Genomic DNA, 17,043 nt, shown 5'->3' with positions numbered 1-17,043 from the left:
ATAGAAATCATGCCCCTCTCCAAAAAATAAATAAATAATTGTGGGGGTCACAGAAAAGCATATCTCACAACTTTCCGGCCTTTACATAGTAATGTTCCTTCTGCTGAAGTCCTACATTCCTCTTTCATTGCCCCCATAGAGTATTATGCAAACAAAAGTGCCCCCCAAATACAGCATGATACCCCCATGGTGAATTCCTCCACATGCATGGTATAATGACCCTACTGTACCCCACCTCAATGCCTAAGGCAAAGTATGATCCAACAACTGTGACCCCCACACAGCTTTCCATGCACTATAATGGGCCTACATACAGTATAATGGCCCGCACTAGCCCTCCAAAAAGTATAATGGCCCCCACACAGTAAGATGGATCCCACACAAACCTTCATACTGTATAATTGATTGCATACAGTATAATGGACCCCCACATATTATAATAGCCCCACATAGCCTTCTATATAATAGAATGCACCCCCCATAATCCTCCATATAGTATAATGCACTCCCCATGGTCCTTCATAAAATATAGTGCTCTCCCCATGGTTCTCCATAAAATATAATGCACTCCCATGGTCCTCCATACAATATAATGCACCCCCATGGTCCTCCAGACAGTATAATGCACTCCTCCCCCATGATCTTCCAGACAATATAATGCACTCTCCATACTGTATTATGGCCACCGGTCAGTGATTTAAAAAAATAAATACAGTACTCGCCTCTCCTGGTTCCACCCGATGCTCCAGTCTCTTCAGCATGCGGTGTGAAGCGCCGTACATCTCAGAGCAGCGGGCGCCCTGTAATAATGTCATTGCGTCTGCTGCTCTGAGCCGTCAGACACCGAGGAAGAATGATGGGGGTGGAAGCGTAAGCGCGAGCAATGGTGATGGAGGAGGGAGCGTCAGCAATGGGTGGTTGTCCAGGGTGCACAGTTCTACTCCATTCAGGATCGGGCAGCAGAGTGCAGTTCACTGGATCGCAGGGGGTCCCAGCGGTGGACCCACAATGATCACCAAGTTATCCCCTTTCTAATAGATTGATTTTGGGGGAACAACCCTCTAAAGGGGTCGTCCACTACACTGTTATTGACGGCTTGTCCTTAGTAATCAGTATCAGATATGACATCCAACACGGGCTGTCCAATGATTTTATGTGCGGAAATTACGCACTAAATTCGCAATATGTGAACACAGAATAACTTTCTATTTTTTTTCTTCCCATTTCTTGTCATCAGATAAATTATTTTCATTCCCTTCCAAAAAAAAACCCTCCTTTAATTCTGTAAAGGGATTTGTATTTAGAAAGAAGTAAAAAAAACAAACCTGTGCGATGTTCACTCTAAAAAAAATATCTTAGAGAATGGATTAATACAAAAATTAAAATTGATTAAAATAAAAAAATATATATTTTTTAAAGGCTGGAAATGTCCAGTCAATAAAGGGTTAATATAAGAGGAGAGCCTGAAGCTCAGAACCCCTCCCCTCTCTCCCCCTTCCCGGGTAACAGGACTGCACCGCTTCTTTGTGCAGAAGAAACCTCAATGCAGACTAAAAAAAATGTAATAATAAATCCCCATCATCCTCATCATCATCATCCTCATCCTCCTCCTGAGAAGGGAGCACCTGCGCACTGCTCCAGACGCTGTCATCTACATATTCCCGCCTCCCTCCAGCTCTGATTGGACGTTCGTTGGTTGGGCTCTCTGACCGCGGCTGCTGATTGGTTGCCCTCCCCGCCGCTCATCGCTGCACCTGACGCTTCCTGAAGTCTGGCTCAATGTGTCGGAACTGCCATGTTCCTGCTGGAGAAATAAATGTCGAAAGAGGCGGAGAGGCCGGAGCTGCTGACAGGTGAGTGCGCGGTCATGTGTGTGTGTGAGGGGGACACATACATGTCTCCTCGTATATACCCCATGTTATACAGGCAGCCTTTATATAGCGCCCACCTGCTGTAATTACCTCATAAATCAGATGAACATCCATCTCCTCACATACACGTCGTGTCTGTATACGTGTCTGACCATTTATATCGCTTTTCTGCCTGAACCCCCCCAACATTCACCTCAGAAAATACATGTATATCCCTCTTATAATATATACACCACACATGCTTAAGAATATGTATGCCCCCAATTATAACAGATTGACACCTGTCATTTTCTCACTGAACCCCTCAACATGTACGTCAGAAATTATAACCCCCCCCCATACACCCATTTATGATATATACAGTCATTTCTGACATCTCATCATTTGCATAGATGGACCCCACAATATTCCCCTACCCCCCCTATTTTTTAAACCCTTCTGTTTTTTTACTGAATTATTTAACATTTACATAAAAAAGTGTGTATATGTGTGTGTGTGTGTATATATGTGTATATATATTTTATACATACACCCCCAATTATAATACATAGACACATTGTTTACCTCAGAAATTATATGTACACCCCCCAATTATATTATATAGACATATTCATATTATTTTTCTCACTGGACCCCCCCAACATAGCATTTACCTCAGAAATGATGATAAATATGAACCCCTGCCCTCTCATTTATGATGTATGTTTACATTGATGTCAATCTCTATTCCTGCACCTCCGAGTTAATAAAAACAACGATCTGTGTTACACATCAGTATTAGAGCCATGTTTTTATATTAGAGTGTGAATGAGGTGACTAAGAGGGGTAAATGGATGAAAGTGGAAGATATAGGAGGTAATCAGGCGTGGTAATTGGATAAAAATGGAAGGTGTAAAAGGTGAAAAAGAGGGGTAAAAGATGCAAATGGTAGGTATAGGAAGTGACTAAGCGGGGTAAGTATGGAATATATAGGAGGTGACTAAAAATATATAAAAATGGAAGATTGATTGTTTTATCCCGTCTGGTCACCTCCTCTCTCGCCCCACTTTCTTTGTGTGGACACTTAATTAGCTCCTGGGATTTTTTTAGACTGGCACCACTACAGTCACCTTCTAAATTGTATGTATATATCCACGCCATCCAGCTCTAATAGTCCGTAAATCGCCCCTTGGGCTTCATTGAGATGCCCATTTTTCAGGTATGTGTTCTAGCTGTCATTTTCACAGGTAGAACATGCGCCCATTGTTTTTTCTGAGATCGTTAGGCCACAATATTAACAAATAAATAAATAAATAAATGGCGGAGTCACAAGCCTTAAAACAGGACCAAACTCTCCCATGCAAATCAGTGGGTCAGTGAATGTCATCGGTGTCTTCTGAGTGCTTTGTTGTTTGTTTAATGGATAGGACAAGCTTAAGTTTTATATAATATATATATATATATATATATATATATATATATATATATATATATATATATATATATATATATATATAATGCAAAAAATCAGGCAGCACTCCAGTTCAAGGAAAAATTGTGGACTTCAATCCAGCACTAAATGGTGCTACGTTTTGACCTCACAACACGGTCTTTGTTGTGTTGTGAGTTCGAAACGTTGCACCACTTGGTGCTGGATTAAAGTCCACAATTTTTCCTTGAACTGGAGTGCTGCCTGATTTTTTCCTTTTATATATTTTACGTTGGACAACCGCATTACTCAGAAAGTATTGCACCCGAAATCTGCTCAAGTTTGTGCTGCTATCTGTTTTTTCTATTTTATATAATATATAATTTTTATATATATAATATTTATATAAAAGATATAAATATTATAATTATTATTTTTTTTTTTTACATTGAAACGCTGATGGTAAAAATGTACACATGGGCCAAACACAATGTAAATTTGATGCAGCAGATCTTTGTAAAAAAATGTACAGCTAAATGAGGCCTTACACATGTGCTATACATTTTTACACCTGTATGTATTATGTTTTGTTAATGTGTTCCCCACGATTGCTCGCTCCTTCTCCCCTGTGTTGGCTTTATGATTGGTGAAGCCCCCTTTATGTCCACATATGCAGCACATCTGCTGCCTCGTCCTCCATGCTGGCCTGTGATGTCTCTGCAGTCCCTTTACTATGGCACATGGCTGCCATGTATCTGCCGCTCTCCCTGACACCCTCTTGTGTCTCCTCCATCTCCTTACACAGCATCATAATCCCTCTGTTCTCTATCTGCTTATTTTATACATGCGTCCTGAGAAAATCCCACGTCTGTTCCTGCAGACCCACCTCCCCTGTGTGCTGCTCTACAGATACACATCCTATAGCCCCCTCCTATATTGCCCTACATTCATTATGCATCCCCATAATCCCTCTTTATATATGGCATGTTACAGACTTACCATTATATTTATTGGTGACCTATATCTTCTCCTTATCTTGTGTGTATGTAGAGAACTCCCCAAAACATATTACTGAGTGTATCAGGGGTGCTGCTTGTCCGATCTCTGATGTACTGTAAACCTCTATAATTGCCCCCAACTCTTGTGTTATTTATTATTACTGTCATTCTAGCGCTCATTAATTGTTTTACAGATCAGTCTTTATTTTTTGTTTAATCATTACAGATTATGTAAATACCTTATACATGGTTTTATTTACATTTTTTTTTTTTTATGTACGTTTTTCTTGACATTACTTTTTGTCATTATGCAACATGTTCTATCGTATCTGTATTGGTACCGTTTTTAGCCTAGTCGATGGCTTATTTTTAAGGAGGAGTGTACTATTTGCTTAGTTCACATGTGCAGCTTTACCGCCATATTTTTGTCATCAACATAAAAAAAACAAAAAACCTAAAAAATTTGTTAATACTAAACAGGGAACAAGTCGTAAACTACAGAATAAAAAAAATAAATCAGTATTAGGGCTTGTTTACATGCAGCATTTTTTTTTTTACAACAGAAGCCGAAATATAAAATTTCATTATCAAGCTGCCCTTTTAACCTATGGTGCATTTAAAAAACAAGCAAAAAAAAACACAACATGTCAATTCTTTCAGAGATTGTACTGAGCAGAAAATCCCCTTTGCGAAAAACACGCACCAAAAATGCTCATTTTACTGAATCATTACCGCTGTGTTTTTTTTTTTTTTTTTTTTTTTTTTATCGATTGCTGTTTTCCTACAGAAAAAAGCAGCAAAAATATTGCTCTTCAACATACCCTAACACATCCAGTGTGAAATAACCCTTAAAGGATTGTCAGCCTCTTTATTGTTTATTCAGGCTGGCTAGTATTTGCCTGCAATGTACTTTTTGTAGCGGCGGGGCAATGTATTGCAGAATTGTCCAATAACTTGTAACTAGAGTTGAGCAAAAAGTTTTGCAGGACCTAGTCCAGCGGCCACGTCAGTTGTTCATGGCCAAATGGGAAGCCCTGGGAACCTCCTCCTACCTACCGGTATCCCCTGACGTTTTTTCTGATTAGTAGGCAACGTCATGTGTAAGTCACTGCACAATGATGACGTCACACCTGGCTTACTTATCAGAAGAGTTGACGACAGGTAGTACAAGGTTTGCAGGGCTCTGGCATAGCGGCCATGGACTACCGACATGGCTTGTGCACTAGGTCCTGCAAATCATTTTTTCCAACTCTTTCAACACCAAAGAAAAAAATATGAAGCTGCCTGCAAGTTGATGTAAACATTGAATAAGCTGCAGAGCTCTCACAAGTGGTGTGGCAATTTTCATACAACTGATTTGTGGGGTTGCTTGAAGTTTGACACCCACTGATCTAATAAAGATAGGCTATTAATTTAACCCCTTACTGAACAGGCCAAATGTTTCAAATCTGACGTGTCACTTCATGCTTCCTCTAAAAGTAGACCTTGTACAACCCACCTTGGCCAGAACAGGTATGGTTTGGCTGGATCATGATATTGTTTGGTGCTTTTCGGGGATGGGTCTTTACTGTAATTACTACTTGTCTGGCTGATTATTTTTCTTATTATGTTATGATATACACATTGCTGACTTATGATGATACTTTCATTTCCAGATTTCCAGTCTCACATTGGGACTAGGACTGCTAATGTCGGTTTAAAATAATAAAATTGGTGATTATAGTTGCAGATATATAGTAGGCCATAGGCGGACATATCATTGGTGCAACCTGGGTAAGGGGGCCCATTTCTACCTCAAAAGCAGGTGCAAGTTTGCATTTTATGAACTCTTGGGCTGCAAAGGGCCCATATCTTGTTCTTGCACACGGTCCCTTTTCTGTCTGTGTCTACCAATATAGGCATACCTCCCATCTTTTGAAGAAGAGAAAGAGGGACAGATCATGCGGCGCGCTTAGCAAATTTTGGCCACACCCCAATCCACTCCCATTTACCATTTTTTTTTCCTCCCCTGGCAGGAGGAGTTGTCAGAGTGTGCTGGTAATGAGGGGCATTCAGCAGATGGCCCTGATCCCCAATCTTGGTATGCATGGCCCCCTCATCTCCGATCCTGGTATGCATGACCCCCCTCATCCCCGATCCTGGTATGCATGGCCCCCCATCACTGCACACATGAAAAAAATAAATAACTATACTCGCCTTCCTTCCTCCCCTCTGCTCCAACCCTGCGTCCTGTCTGGCAGCAGCTCATGTCAACATCTGAGCACGCATGACGTCTCTGCCATGCCCCCTCAGATGGCCGAGGTGAGCTGCGGGGATAGTCACTGCTCTCCATGTCAGGACTATGGGCGTGGAGAGGAGTGAATAGTTCTCCTTAACCGCGCACACAGCAGCGGCCGCGCTCCTGCTCTGGCTCCGCGATCCTCTGTGCCCGCTACTAAAGAGAATGCATATTCACTCTTCTCCACGCCCATGGGAGTAGAGAAGAGTGAATATTCATTCTCTCTAATACCGGGCACACGGGATCTCGGAGCCGCAGCAGGAAACTGGCGGCTGCGATTGATTAGTGTACGGTATTAAGGAGAATGAATATTCACTCCCCTCCACTTCCATGGGTTTGGAGAGGAGTGAATATTCATTCCCTTTAGCTGCGGGCACACGTGGCAGCTGCAGCTGCCGGCTACTACCTGTGCTCGCTGCTCCACAGCCGGAAGAACAGCTGCGCCGTCAAAGAGGGACAGTCCCGCGGAAACTGGGACAGTTGGGAGCGATGAATACAGGGGGCGTCTGTATCAAAGATGTAGGTAGGGCCCTCCCCTACGGGTACAGATTTACAGCCATATAGTAGTGTATTGTAGGAGAAGATAGCTCATTTCTAGTGCTCTCATATTTTTGCATGTCTTTTTCTTCCATAGTTACTGACAGAAAAAGGATTTCACTGCAAGTCAGACCACAGACTCTGGAAGGGAGATGTGGTCAACTTGAGCTGTTCTCTTCCACATGATTATCACAACAATCACAGGACTCACCTCAATAATATACAACACACAGAAGGACCCTCTTGTGGTTAGGCAATATAATGACTCAGGAGTCAGGAGGCTTCTGCTGGGTTAAAGTAATAGTGAAAGTGGTTGTGAAAGGTCTCTTGAGTGCACATAAATTACTATTTTAAAGGTCAAGCCAAGAAAAATAAGGCTCTGTGCAGATTGCATCTGAGCCTTTCATTGGCGGTATATATTGAGAACTTTCCTATCATATACCTCCGACAAAGACCCCGAAGTCAAGTACATGTCACTGTACATAAGATCCCTTTTATAAAAAAAAAAAAACAAAAAAACTGTATACTGCACAGTATGTTTTTTTTTTTTTTCCTTGTTCTTTTTGTAATGTCTCCTCTGTATAGGAAAACGTAGTCTCCTGGATAAGTATTTGCCAGCAACTTTTCCTTTCATATACTCCAAATGTAGGGCTGTAATGCAATTGACACTGAGCCTGTCAGGTGTTCTCCGAATGTACAGTAGCATGAATAATTTTGGGCACCCCTGGTCAAAATTACTGTTATTGTGAACAGTTAAAGGGGTTGTCCCACAAATGAAAGTTGATTTTAATCAATAGATCTTGGAATAATAATAGCTTCCAGAATTGGATGTGTTTAAATAAAATGTTCCTGTGCTGAGATAATCTTATAAATGTTCCCCTGTGTAATGGCTGTGTCGGACCGTGTACGGAACACTGATCATATCACAGCTCCTAGGCGGGGGAGGTAGCAAAAGACAATACAGACATTACAGCATGGGATCGCAGCAGATTCTTGTGAGGTAAAAAAATGTCACTGCCTGTTTTTTAATAATGTTTTACTTCAAAGAAAGAATCAGCTGCAATCCCCTGCTGAAATGTCTGTATACTCTTTTGCTTCCTCCCCTGCCCAGGAGTGGTGGTATGATCAGACCATGTTCCGTACATGGTGAGACACAGCCATTGATTAAAATGAACTTTTGTTTGTGGGAAACCCCCTAAAATGCCTAAAGTTAAAGATGACACATTTTCCTTTGTATTTTAGGCAAAAAAATATATAGTCATCTTTTAGATTTTAAAAATTACAAAAAGGAAAATGGGCCAATGCAAAAGTTTGGGCACCCTGCATGGTTAGTACGTAGTAGCACCCCCTTTTAAAGTATCACAGCTTGTAAACGCTTTCAATTCTTGTTTGAGGGATGTTCATCCATTCTTCCTTAGAAAATTCTTCCAGTTCTCTGAGATTCCCAGGTTGTCTTGCATGCTATTTTGAGGTCTAGTCACATATTTTCAATGATGTTCAGATCAGGGGACTGTGAGGGCCATTGTAAAACCTTTAGCTTGCACCTTTTGGGGTAGTCTATTGTGGATTTTGACGTGTGTTTAGGATCATTATCCATTTGTAGAAGCCATCCTCTTTTCAACTTCAGCTTTTTTACAGATGGTGTTATGTTTGCATCAAGAATTTGTTGAAACTTCATTGAATCCTTTCTTCCCTCTACCTGTGAAATGTCCCCCAATGCTATTGGCTGCAGCACAATCCCAAAGCATGATTGATCCACCCCCATGCTTAATGGTTGGCGAGATGTTCTTTCCCTGAAATTCTGTGCCCTTTTTTCCAGGGCTGTGGAGTTGGTAAGCCAAACCACCGACTCTGACTCCTCAATTTCCCTGACCTCCGACTCTGACTCAACAGCACTGCCTCACTACTGAGCATGTACATAAAGTGCAGCACAGATTTATCTTAACTAAAAGCTTAAATCCTTCGATCAGGAATAGATCAGACATTTAGACACAGAGTTCTATTTTAACCTCATTGGTCCACAGGACTTGTTTCCAAAATGCATTAGACTTGTTTAGATGTTCTTTTGCATAATTCTGACGCTGAATTTTATGATGAGTACTCCAGAGAGATTTTCTTCTGATGACTCTTCCATGGAGGCCATATTTGTGCAGATGTCTCTTAACAGTAGAACAATGTACCACAACTCCAGAGTCTGCTAAATCTTTCTGAAGGTCTTTTGCAGTCAAGTGGGGGTTCTGATTTGTCTCTCTAACAATCCTACGAGCAGCTCTGACTGAAATTTTGCTTGGTCTTCCAGACCTTATCTTGACCTCCACTGTTCCTGTTAACTGTAATTTCTTAATTGCATTTCGAACTGAGTAAAGGGCAACTTGAAAACTTTTTGCTATCTTCTTATAGCCTTCTCCTGCTTTGTGGGCCTTCACAATTTTCATTTTCAGAGTGCTAGGCAGCTGCTTAGAAGAACCCATGGCTGCTGTTTTTTTGGCACAAGGTTAGAGGAGGCTGGGTTTTTATAAAGCTGGGAAATTTGCATCATCTGGCCTTTCCTAATGATGATGATAGTGAACAAGCCATAACCCTAACAGGCTAGTTAAGATCTGAAACCGTGATCAAAGTTATGTGAGCACACACAAATCCAAGGGTGCCCAAACTTTTGCATCAGCCCATTTTCCTTTTTGTGATTTTCAAAATGCAAAAGATGAATATGTATAATTTTTTTTACTAAAATACAAAGGAAATGTCATCTTTAAAGGGGTAGTCCCATCTCCAAGATCCTATCCCAATATGGGAAGTTGGGTACATTTGTACCACCCCCCGTGTGGCATCCGTCCTCAGCTGGGTAAGCAAGCTATCAATTAGATCCCTTATATACTGCATATCACTAGAGGTGATGTTGCCAACCCTATACAATTTACTAAGATACTGGGTTTGACTAACTATATAATGTCTATGGTTGGCAACCAATTAGAGTTTTTTTCTGTGCCCTATTCTTAACTCTATACTTACCATCTGTTTTCTCTCCCCGCTCAATTGTGCTATATTTATTTCCACACTCTGATACGATTACACGCGTCTATTGTCTGTTTATTATTATGTATTGATTTTAATATATGAATTTAATAAAGATTTATGTTTTTTACTATAACCTAAAATTCTTTAGTCAACCTTTTCTTTTCTCATATCCCAATATGTAGTAGGTATATTAATAATAATATTAGCAAATACCTTCAATTAGAAATGTAGTATAGTTTTTTTGATTCTCTATGTCTCTTTCCTCATGTGCAGGGCATTGCAGGACCTTTAGGTATCCATGGTTACGTCCACTGATAAAGGGACAGTTAGCTAGTTGCTAGTGGTCGTAACCTTGAATGCTTAAGGTCTGGCAATGCCTGCTCATGAGGAAATACATAGCGAATCAGAAAAACTACAATACATTTCTAATTCGAAGTATTTGCTAATATTATTAATACACCTTCTACATATTGGGATAGGATCTTGGAGATGGGAATACCCCTTTAACTTTAGGCCTTTTAGAAATCATTTAATTTTCAACTTTCTTAACTGTTCACAATAACAGTAATTTTGACCAGCTGTGCCAAAACTTTTACATGCTGCTGTACTTGCTTAACAATAGTTGCGTCATGACACAGATTTATGAAGTCATAAAACAGTAAATTGTTCAATGTGATTATACTCTAAATGAATACAGTCAGTTGTAAAACCTTTTTGCAGAATAGTAAGTCGCACTTGGGTTTTAGCGATTAGTTCTCACAGGACACAATAAATTTTGGGGGTTGATTTTCTCAATCGCAGAAGATTGTCAACAAACCTAGGTTATGTGTACATAACTACATAATTTAGTAGCTGGAGCGACCGCCAAAATTACTGATGGACACACTTTTTATAACAAGTTGGATAAGTGAGAGGTTCATTAGCTGCAAGGGTGCCCACCTCTTCCGAAAAAAGCAGTGTTGATGTCAGCCATTATTGGAATTGGAACCAACAAGTGGTTTTCCAGATTTTACCATTGATGACCTATTCTTGATTGATCACTGTAGCCCTAACCTATGTATTGTGATTAAAGTAATTGGTGCTTATTAAGACATATGTATACATAACATCCCCACTACTGGCAGCTTCGAGTGAGGCAGGTAATTTTCCTTAAAAGCTATTGACGAGTGACTGTCAAATATCTTTCAGGTTATTAGTTTCCTTGACGATGCCATAAGTTTGGAGTTTAGGTGATTTGTGTCCTTTACACCAAGGACATACATCTCTTGTCATATCAGAATTCAAATGAGCTTATTGAACTGGTCATGCAATATTCATGGGTGTGTCTGGTACACGTCGGGAATTAATAGATTTTCTATTCATACATAAGTAAGGTTTGTCTTATTGATGTATTGGACAGGGGCAAGGTGAAGGGTTACAGGGGTTTTTATATGAAGATGTTGAATGCGATGCATTTGTTTTCTGCAATATTTTTATTTGCGTCACCGGAACATACAGTGGGTATGGAAAGTATTCAGACACCTTTAAATTTTTGACTCTTTGTTTCATTGCAGCCATTTGGTAAATTCTAAAAAGTTCATTTTTTTTCTCATTAAAGTACACTCTGCACCCCATCTTGACTGAAAAAAATAGAAATGTAGAATTTTTTGCAAATCTATTAAAAACTGAAATATCACATGGTCAATAAGTATTTAGACCCTTTGCTCAGACACTCATATTTAAGTCACATGCTGTCCATTTCCTTGTGATCATCCTTGAGATGGTTCTACTGCTTCATTGGAGTCCAGCTGTGTTTAATTAAACTGATAGGACTTGATTTGGAAAGGCACACAACTGTCTATATAAGACCTCATAGCTTACAGTGCATGTCAGACCAAATGAGAATCATGAGTTCAAAGGAAGTGCCCAAGGAGCTCAGAGACAAAATTGTGGCAAGGCACAGATCTGGCCATGGTTACAAAAGAATTTCCTAAGAGCACAGTGGCCTCCATAATCCTTACATGGAAGAAGTTTGGGACCACCAGAAGTCTTCCTAGACCTGGCCGTCCAGCCAAACTAAGCAATCGTGGAAGAAGAGCCTTGGTGAGAGAGGTAAAGAAGAACCCCAAGATCACTGTGACTGAGCTCCATATATGCAGTAGGGAGATGGGAGAAAGATCCACAAAGTCAACTATCACTGCAGCCCTCCACCAGTCAGTCCTTTATGGCAGAGTGACCCGATGGAAGCCTCTCCTCAGTGCAAGACATATGAAAACCTCCATAGAATTTGCTCAAAAACACATGAAGGACTCCCAGACTATGAGAAACAAGATTCTCTGGTCTGATGAGACGAAGGTAGAACTTTTTGGTGATAATTCTAAGCGGTATTTGTGGAGAAAACCAGGCACTGCTCCTCACCTGCCCAATACAATCCCAACAGTAAAACATGGTGGTGGCAGCATCATGCTATGGGGGTGTTTTTCAGCTGCAGGGACAGGACGACTGGTTGCAATTTAAGGAAACATGAATGCGGCCAAGTACAGAGAGATCCTGGATGAAAACCTCTTACAGAGTGCTCTGGACCTCAGACTTGGCTGAAAGTTCACCTTCCAACAAGACAATGACCCTAAGTACACAGCTAAAATAACAAGGGAGTGGCTTCAGAACAACTCTGTGACCATTCTTGACTGGCCCAGCCAGAGCCCTGACCTAAACCCAATTGAGCATCTCTGAAGAGACCTGAAAATGGCTGTCCACCAACGTTCACCATCCAACCTGACGGAACTGGAGAGGATCTGCAAGGAAGAATGGCAGAGGATCCCCAAATCCAGGTGTGAAAAACTTGTTGCATCATTCCCAAGAAGACTCATGGCTGTACTAGCTCAAAAGGGTGGTTCTATTCAACACTGAGCAAAGGGTCTGTATGACCATGTGATAGTTCAGTTTCTCTTTTTTAATAAATTGGCAAAAATTTCTACATTTGTTTTGTTTTTCAGTCAAAATGGGGTGCAGAGTGTACTTTAATGAGAAAAAAATGAACGTTTTAGAATTTACCAAATGGCTGCAATGAAATAAAGAGTGAAAAATTTAAAGGGGTCTGAATACTTTCTGTACTCACTGTAAAATGACATCACATGGTGGATTTAGGTGAAAATTCTGTTCCCAAATATATATAAAATCTGCTTCTTATGTGTGAGAATAGGTTTTCTGTCACCCTTTTCATATGCATTTGAAATTTTACTCTTTTTTTTTATGCGACCATGAAAAATAATCAGCCACAGAAATAAGTAACTTGCTTAAAGTGGGTACTACATGGAGAGCCTGTTGACTGAGAATGGTACTAATCTTAGTGTGGATGTGACAGAAATCTGTGGGTCAGCTAGGGATTTCTACTATTGAAAATACATGTCAGATTTTGTAAATGTAGTAAGTTGAGATGCAGTAGATAATTTGCACGGCTGATTTGGGCACAAATCCGGAAAGCATCAGTGACCAAATCTGCGTGCGTGTGTGAGTGACATGCATACTTGGCCATAGATTTGCTGAAGATTTCACATTAGTTTGCAAAGAACGAAATCTGCTGTGAAAGTCCACGTGGATGTTGATGAATATCTACTTACAATGTCATGGCTGTACACGTGTTGTATTTGTGTGTTTTGTATATACAGTTTCTGTTTACTTTCCTCAAAATCCTTTCAATAAACTTTTTTTTTTTTTTTTCCTCTCGTTATGTCAAGAATGCGTTGCTTCCACTTAGAATAAAGATGATGATTGTTCCTGATTGTCACGATTTTGACATTGAGCGAAATGTTTGTATGAAGGTTTGTTTTTGTCACTTCTCATGGAATAATTTAATTACCTTCAAGCTAAAAGGATCATTTCAAGGAGTATCAGAAAATTCCAAGGTGACTTGTCCTGTTCGGAGGGATGCACCTCTCAGGATAATAAGGTTATTAAGATTCTGGAATCGTTGTCCAATGACTACTGAGGTAGCATGATTTATCTAAGAATTGCCTCGTAATTAAATTAAATCTAATAAAATGGTGACTTCACCACGTAAAATAATTTCTCTCATTGCTTTAACTCCGTGATGGCAGAAACTTTGTACCTTACATTTATCATTAGAGCATGGACTTCAGTAGGAATTACCGAAGGCTGGTTTCACATCGCATTATGTGAACTTCTTAGGTGTGTGCGCCAAGGAAAATCACCCGAAGAGGCTACAAGGAGGTCTTTACGGCCTAATAGTCTCAGTTGGGGTGGTATCTGCTGGTATATCTTTTCTTTAATGTATAAAAAAGTAAAGTTGACTATGCTTGATGTAGTGACATTCGATAAAACAAAAAACATTCTTTTTTATGTTTTGCTTGCAGAGATAATGTATGCTTTTACATAGGTATATGTGCAAACCATCCATCAAAGGAATATTGTCAGGAAATACTTCTGATGCAAATTGCAATCTTAGAAAAGTTTTAAAGGGAACCTGGCAACTGATTCGTTCAGCTAGAACCACAGGCAGTATGGATCAAACACTGGCTGCTTTAATTTCAGCTATGTATGTTTTACTCAGAAACACTGCTGCTTTTCAGAGAAAACTTACTTTGTAAAGCTGTCTGGGGACTATCTGTCCTGGAAACTTATCCCTTTTGACTGACAGGTCTCTCCCTATGTGTGTACATAGGGAGAGACCTGTCAGTCAAAGGAGATAAGTGTTATGCACACGCCAGGGCTGACTGGCGTGTGCGTGATTTAGTGATTCCACTGTGCCATGAACCGGAGAGTGCCTGGAGGGGTGTAACTAAGTATCAACCCGATCCGACCAAGGTCACACGACGGCTAACGACGCCGTGCACCAGGGAGGAACCGAGCAGAGGGACCAGGTGCTACTCCAGGCCAGACCCCGGACACGGCTGTTGACCCACACTGGGGAATACAGGAACAGGCAGGTTAGGCTGGCATGCAGACAGGTGGGTATTGGCAGGCACGGCTGGCATGCAGACAGGTGGGCACTGGCAGGCACGGCTGGAGTGCAGACAGGTGGGCACTGGCAGGCACGGCTAGAGTGCAGACAGGAGGGTACTGACAAGTACGGCTGGCGTGCAGACAGGAGGATACTGGCAGGCACGGCTGGTATGCAGACAGGAGGGTACTGACAAGTACGGCTGGCGTGCAGACGGGGAGGTACTAGCAGGTTGGAGCACAGGCTGGATAGGGTCCAGTACAGACTGGGATTCAGGAACAGAACCGTAGATGCGGTAGACAAGCAGAGCAGGGAGGAACCGCCGGAGCGGTGAGCAAGGGCAGAGCAGGCAGGAACCGCCGGAGCGGTGAGCAAGGGCAGAGCAGGCAGGAACCGCCGGAGCGGTGAGCAAGGGCAGAGCAGGCAGGAACCGCCGGAGCGGTGAGCAAGGGCAGAGCAGGCAGGAACCGCCGGAGCGGTGAGCAAGGGCAGAGCAGGCAGGAACCGCCGGAGCGGTGAGCAAGGGCAGAGCAGGCAGGAACCGCCGGAGCGGTGAGCAAGGGCAGAGCAGGCAGGAACTGCCGGAGCGGTGAGCAAGGCAGAGCAGAGAGGACAGGGCTCTGTTCACACGGAACAGACTGGAAGGGAAAGGCAGAACCAGACACAAGATACTTGCAATGAAGTAGCGAGTGGACTCTAAACTCACAAACGGAAGTACAGCGACAACGAGTAGGAGTTAGGTGCAGGTTCAGAAAAAGGGAAGGTATGGACATAGAGAAAAACAGGTAACAGACTAGGAGAGTGTTCAGACAGGAACTGACACTGCTGCGAGATACAGGAGCGGGTCTGGGTATGCGGCCCCCAGAAGGCGGGACGAACAAGCTAGGAGCGTGTTCAGACTGGCCTGGAAATACAGCCTCCAGGAAGGCGGACAGACAACAGGCTAGGAGATAGTTCAGACAGGCCTGGGAATACAGCCCCCAGGTTGGCAGACAGGCAAGAACAGAACAGGACCTGGCACATTCAGAGTCAAGGAGCACACTGAATGATAGAGCTTCCAGGTGGAGCTGATTTAAATATCCAGTGATAGACAGCAATAGGCTGAGGACGCATTAGGGGTGTGCCCACAGCAGCTACAAGAAACAGGAAGTAACCGGGCCACCGCCCTAAGCAGTCAGAACAGAGACAAACGGACAGCATGAATAGAAGCCAGGCTAGCAGACTGGACTGAAGATCAAGTTTGCGATCATGCATAGTGAGAGATGGTGCACCATGCAAGCCCGCCACCAGGTATGTTACAATAAGTTGACATTTACTCATGGGCCTCTCAGTTGAGGGGAGTGGGGCAGGGAGACATGGTGGGAACAGGCCTTGGACTAGTCATCCAAGACATATAGTCCCTGGTCGGATTTTCAAAGTATATTTTCTCTGAATCGCCGCAACTATTCAGAGTAAAAAGTACACCGCTGCAATAATGCAGACAGACTCCTGTTCATGCTACCTGTGGAAGGGGTAGCATGAATCTGATGATAGGTTTCTTTAAAGATGCTTTTCCATTTTATGTAACTAAAGCTTAAAGGGCTTGTCTCATAAAGAATATTAGTTACCTATTCACAGGATAGATGATAAATTTATGATGTCTGGCTTGCTAAGACCCCAATCACTCCCAAGATTGGTGGTCCAAGGTTCCCTGTATGAATGCAGCGGTAGTGAGCATGTGCTGCCACCACTTCTGTAGTCTGTGAATGGAGCAGTGGTCGTAAATGTTTACTATTGCTTCAGTCACGCAGACTTGTCACTGCAAATTTACAGTGTGTGAACAGTATTGTGCAAGCAGGGCTGTGGAATCGCTAAGCCAAACCTGCGACTCCGACTCCTCAATTTCCCTGACTCCAACTCCGACTCTGACTCCACGACTGCAACTCCACAGCACTGCCTCACTACTTAGGCTATGTGCGCACGATCAGGATTTGAAGCAGAAATTTCCTGAGCGTTTC

General features: G+C 42.0%; 1 protein-coding gene across 14 annotated transcripts in view; it reads left to right on the top strand.

Moving 5' to 3' along the window:
- The first annotated feature begins 1,713 nt into the window (after positions 1 to 1,713).
- Positions 1,714 to 17,043, top strand: part of RALGPS1 (Ral GEF with PH domain and SH3 binding motif 1) — a 540,676-nt gene continuing 525,346 nt past the window's right edge. For 10 of the 14 annotated variants that reach the window (XM_073640264.1, XM_073640270.1, XM_073640276.1 and 7 more), the window contains exon 1: positions 1,714 to 1,853. The gene's annotated coding sequence lies outside the window, so the exon portion shown is untranslated. Of the gene's footprint in view, positions 1,854 to 16,316; positions 16,337 to 17,043 lie in introns of those variants that run through there. The other 4 variants (XM_073640268.1, XM_073640263.1, XM_073640269.1 and 1 more) reach the window with 3 other exon arrangements.

Source organism: Phyllobates terribilis, unplaced genomic scaffold (assembly GCF_046119375.1).
Source record: "Phyllobates terribilis strain yellow unplaced genomic scaffold, ASM4611937v1 Scaffold_7__3_contigs__length_470593459, whole genome shotgun sequence".
Classification (NCBI taxonomy): Eukaryota; Metazoa; Chordata; class Amphibia; order Anura; family Dendrobatidae; genus Phyllobates; species Phyllobates terribilis.
The sequence above is the reverse complement of the archived record's forward strand: the minus strand, read 5'-3'. Positions and strand labels throughout refer to the sequence as shown.